Here is a 6,030-nt window from a genome sequence, read left to right on the forward strand (position 1 = left end):
CTTATTAGCGTTTATAGGCACAAACAAAATATATCTTCATTTTAATACAAAAAAGTTCAAAATACTAACAATTTTAATTTTACTTGGACACGTGGTTAAAACATATATCTAAGGAAAATTAGAATAATTAGGTCAGTGCAGTTCACAACACTTCTGATCTAGAAAATCTTATGGGGAATTGGGGTCATAAATTGCCATCTAAGAAAAATTAAAGAAGAAATAGTTAGTGGTCAAGTGTAATATAAAAGAGATTTACTTCTTTTTATTATTATTATTATTAAAAACTTAAATTGTGCTTCTAAATAAGAGAGTCTTAACTGAAGTAAGTAGGATTTTTTAAAATTTGTGGTAAAGATACTTTTTTTATATTAACAACACAGAAAAAAGTAGTACTTTTTTATATAAGTACAGTAGACTACCGCTTAAGTACGCAAATTGAACCCGAACAAAAAGTGCGTACTTAGCACGATAGTGCGTACTTTTTGACGACATAGTTTAATATGAAATTAAGTTGTTTGTTTTCTTTCTCACAACTAGCCACCAAATAATTAAGCCAAATAAACAAGTCTTTTTATTTTAAATAACATATAATACATAACTCTAATCTGCAATATTTTCAATAGATTTTAAAATGATTTATTATTTCTATAAAAAATTTGTACATAATTAATAAATACATTTATTATAATTTTTTTATTAGCTAAAAAGTGTTTGATTTTTTTTTTTGAAAGAAAAACGTTTCAGGACTGTTTTTGTAAGAAAGTTTATATCAGTAGAAACATTAATAGTATAAGTGCATAATGATAAGATGCTCATTATTTTTTTTTAACTTTAGTTTTTTGTTGTTGTTGTTTCTTTTTATATGTTTATTTTGACTTTATAAAATTTGTAACTAGTTTTTGTGGTTAACTAGTTTTATATTTTGTCACATTAAAATTAGCCTTTCTTTTGCAATCATTCTGAAAGTTTTTGAATAAAAGAAAATTTTGAAATTTTAGAAAATTTAGAGTAATTTAGAAAAATGGATGGAAAGCGTCAGAAAATGACTCTATGGAACAAGTCTAAGGATAAAGGTAAAGTTGCACCACCAAAGTCAACATAATGTCTCCCGTGATAATATGAGGGAACTTTTTAGGATTTTCAATGCTAAAATGAGAATGGATTCTCGATTTTGTCTTTCTTGATAAGTGCGTACTTAAGGCGGGGTGCGTACCAAAAAAAGTGCGTACTTAAGCGGTAGTCTACTGTACATTTTCAAAGTCTTTAACAAAGTTGTTAAAAAATTGTTTAGAATGTAATCTTTTATGGAATGAAACAAACTATATAAACAATAGTTAACCTAACTACTCTTCACAATCAATATATTAACATTACCAAACAAAATGCAGTAATCTGCCATTAAAAAATGCAATTTTTAACGAAAAACTTTAGTTCTAATTAAAAATTTTAAAATAAATTAAAGTGAACAATTAGATTTAAGTAATAAATTTTACAGTTTTAACTTTTTTTTTTTAATTTACATTGAAATAAGTTACATATAAAGTTTAAAATATTTGGTAACTTTAATGATCAAATAGTTACGCCATGAATAACTTTTTTAAATAATTTTAGTATTAGTCAGTATATCAATTTTGGTCACAAAAACAACAAAATTAGCTTCTACTAATGTTTCATTGTCTTGAAGAAAAATCTTAACTTAGTTCTAACAAATACTGAAAAAACTATAAAATTTAGTTAGCTCGAATTATATTCTTTTTTCACATCATTTTATTCGTAATTTATTTAAATCGTACTGCCAGGAATTTTTTAACATTAAACGCACTGCTTTTTACATACTCAGATTTTGTCTTTTAATGAAAATGAAGAGATAAAAACTACAAATACTATAAAATAATTCTCCTCTAGAGTGCTCACTTTCTGTTGATAACGCACTTTTGAAAAAAAAAACTTTTTGTTTTATTAAAGTTAATTTTTACATGTATTTTTCTGATACACAATTTTTATTAGTACGCTTTTTTTGTGCTGTGTTAGAAATGCCTATTAAAGTGTGTTAATACTGTATAAAACACCCTGGTAAACGTTTTATCGAGCAGTTTTTAAGATCTTTTTAAAATTTACCCTTTTATAGTCTAGCTTTTTTAGATAAAAGAAAAGTATTGTAGACTTAATTCCTGTTTACAAACAATATATAAACATCTTTAAATACTAAACGTAAAGCATTAATCTTTTACTAGAGTATGCACTTTTTAATCAGAAACAACTCTAGTCTTATTTAAAAAGTTAAAATTTTTATGAAAGTGGACAATTAGATTTACCTAATAAAAGTTACAGTTATACCTTTAGTTCTAAACATTTACACTTAATAAGTTACATATAAAGTTTCGAATATTTCAAAACTTAAATAATCAAGCAATTACGCCATAAATGATTTGTTAGTTTTTAAACAATTTCAATATTAGTTAGTTTATCAATTGTGGTCAAAGAAATAGCAAAATTAGTCTCAAGTAGAGTTTTATTTTGTTAGAGTAAAACTCTTGAAAATCACTAATATTATTAAACTAGAAATCTGAGTTATCTACTTGTTACAGATTAAAACAAAAGTAAAAGACTACACATTAGGATTTGTCTGTTACCCCTCAAAAATGAAAATGTTTGAGTAAAGCTTAGTTTAACTACTGTCCCTGGCAAATCACATAAATAAACAAGACAAAAAAAACTTTTTAGCTTTTATTACCGTCCGGCTACTTACTAATTTCTAAAAATAAACCCTGTGTAAGTTGTCTGAGAGCTTAGAAATTCAACCTTAGAGTTTTTGGCTTATTGTTGTATATGTAGCAGTCATCACAAAAATACATTTTACCCATTTTCAGATGATTTAAAGAAAGTTTCATGGAGGCACTTCTAAATTTAAAAATAAAAAAAGTTTTCAGAAAATGATAAAAAAGTATTCAAAACCAAAAAAATCCTCAAAAGATGCACCCTACTGCACATTGAAATTTGACATAGAGTTGATGATCGTGTGGTGTAGTCTATTTGTTATTTAATGATGGTGTAAAGAATATCTCCGCTTTGCTAAAAATACCTAGAATTAAGTTAAATTAATAAAGAAAAAAGCATAAGTTCTTTTATTAATTTAGAATATTTAGGTAGAAACTAAAATTTTAGTAAAACATTTAGGTCAACAAAAAATTAGTAAAAACTAAAAACGTAATAATAACTATACTAATACTATTTTATAACTAATGTTAAGTCCTGGACAAGAGATTAAAAGGTATCCAAGTGGTGTGCGACTGGATAACCGAGAGGTTTTTTTGTGCACCAAGTCCTAGAACAGAATATTTTAAGCAATTTTATTAGTCAAATAATAGTATCAGTTTATTAAACGGCAATAATATAAGCACTCAAAAATTTTGGTCCAAAACCTGGATACATGTAAAAACCTTTCGGATATCAAGTCATACATTAGGATACTGTTTGATGTTTTGTCCAAAAATTTTTGAGGTAAACGCTTTTTTCTAGTTAGAATTAACACAAAATAGAATATTTTAAAGTTTATAATAAGACTATGGTAGTTTATAAACGAGACGAGCCTATGACACTAATATTTTTTTTTAATAAAAACTGAATCAGTTATTAATGTTTAATTTAAACTTATTAGAAATATTACAAATTTAAAACACTAAAATTTAAACTTAAACAAAAGTTTTTTTTTTCTTTAAAAGATGCTAGTATTTTAAATTTTTATGTTTGTTATATGAGGTAATACAAAAAAGAATTCATTTTTAGTAAAGTCTGGTTGTAAGCCTTATAAAATTTAAGTATATTTATAATTACAGTTAACAATTTTTTTTCTAGTTCGTTAAAGCTATATAATTTTAAGCTAAATCAAATTTAAAATTTAAGTTATTATGTGTGTGTTTTAGTTTCTATATTATTTATTAATTTGGGAAAAATGCATTATTTAAGAAGTTGTATGTACAAAGTAAAGGATAATATTAAAAAAATACCTTGTAGGAATTTGTTAAACTATTAATCAAAATCAGTAATTTTGAACAGTTTGGTTTTAAAAAATTCAATAACTTTTTTCAACTTTCTTGGTCGTCAAAATAGCAACAATGTTTTTATTTGTGTTTTTCCTATACATTTAATTTAACAAAGCAACAAAAAGTTATTACAAAGTATTTATTCCAACAAACTTTTTTTTAAGTAGTATTGTTCGTAATCTTACTTTTTGCTAAAACAAAAGTATTATTTGTAAACATTTTAGTATACAAGCAATATTGAAACAATTGTATAAACTATTAATGTGTACTGTGCGTATTGTGGTGTACGATTCGATAACCGAAAGGTTCCTTTGTACACCAGGTTCTTAGACCAAATTTGTTGAGCACTTTTTTTAACGTTAAATAAACATTATTTATTAATATGTATGTACGTCAGTTCAAGTGACAATTATATGTTAAATTTCATAGTTTAAAGTTCCTCATGCAAACAAGAGAACGCCCGGAAATATTGACAAAGACAGCACTTGACTATTAGGTTCGCAAACAAAGTTTTTCTTCGAAATGCAATAATGTGTAGACTTAAATGCTATCGTTTAGAAAAGTTTTACAATTCTAAAATTTAAATTTATGAATAACCAAAACATTTGGACAAAAATTTTAATTTTTCTATTCGAGTTTTGGAACATAACTATATTTTATGAATACCTTTTTAATAATCAGGTAATATAAATCTTTCGCTTAAAGCTAAACACTTAAACAAAATGATTTTTTTCGTATTTGAAGATTTTAGAGCACACTATTTTTAACTTATTTATATGGAGCTTTTGTATATTGAAACCATCAAATATAATTATTCTTTTTTGCAGTTGTTTTGATTTTAAATGCACATCAAATGCTTTAACGTACTTTGATACTAGTGCATGTAATAATAATATTACTTTGAATTTTTTAATTGTTAGAATAAATGTTCATATGTTTTGAGTTTTTAAAGATTTTTGTTGTATACTTGTTCGATAATAAAGTTAGGATATTGAAAGTAATTTTTTTTTAGAATTTATCTACCAGCTAGCTAAAAAAATTAATTCTTTTAACTTTTGGATGGGCAACTTTATTAATCGGCGGGTCAGATTTATAATAAAATGTAACATATATAATAAACTTCACTGCACGACCAACAAGAACAGCATGCGAGACAACCTACGACCGGTTTGGTCATTATTAGGACTCATCAGGAAGGCATAGTCGCAAAAACCGCTGTTGTGATCTAACCGAATGGGCGTAAGTGCAAATGCACTTAAGCGACCGTTAGTGGGTAAAATCTGAAAAATTGACGCAGTCAAATCGTTCACAACCCAACGTCTAAGACATTGTCAGCTTGATGTGAGATTTTAGTCTCCATGCTCGTTTTAATAACTTTTAGCTAGTATTTATTTCGGCCATCTTTAACAAAGTTCAGATTTGTAAAACAATAAAATGTACATGCTGTCTGCGTAATTTAAAATATTGTGCTATAGAATAAATTGTTTTGAAAACTACTTTTTAGAAATAATAATTTATGAAGCACCGACGTAGACTGGAAATTAAATTACAAGAGCACATAGCAAAAATAAAAATTATCATAGCTTAAGTTTATTTCCGTTCATCAATTGTTTTCAATTAAAAAAATACACTACCCATCCCTAATTAATTCACAAAAGATTTATTTGTTTGAATAAAATTGTTTACAAGTTAAATTAAATAACGAAAACAAAAAGTCCTGAACATCTAACACTTCTTATACAACAAATGTTAAAGAAAAGTTTTTAAATCTGCTTATTTGATAAAACTAACTATTTACCTAGTATTATCAAATATTGAGACAAAATGTGAACAAGTTAAACATTTTATTACCTACATACAGCATAACAAAGTTTTGCGAAGAAAAAAGTGTTATACATACCATCAAAAATATACTATGCAAAGCCTAACACTTGACGTGATAATTTTAACAATGAACAAATTGTTCCTATCTATTTGGAACAAAAAG

Source organism: Thalia democratica, chromosome 6, assembly GCF_965202585.1.
Source record: "Thalia democratica chromosome 6, ktThaDemo2.hap1.1, whole genome shotgun sequence".
Taxonomy (NCBI): Eukaryota; Metazoa; Chordata; class Thaliacea; order Salpida; family Salpidae; genus Thalia; species Thalia democratica.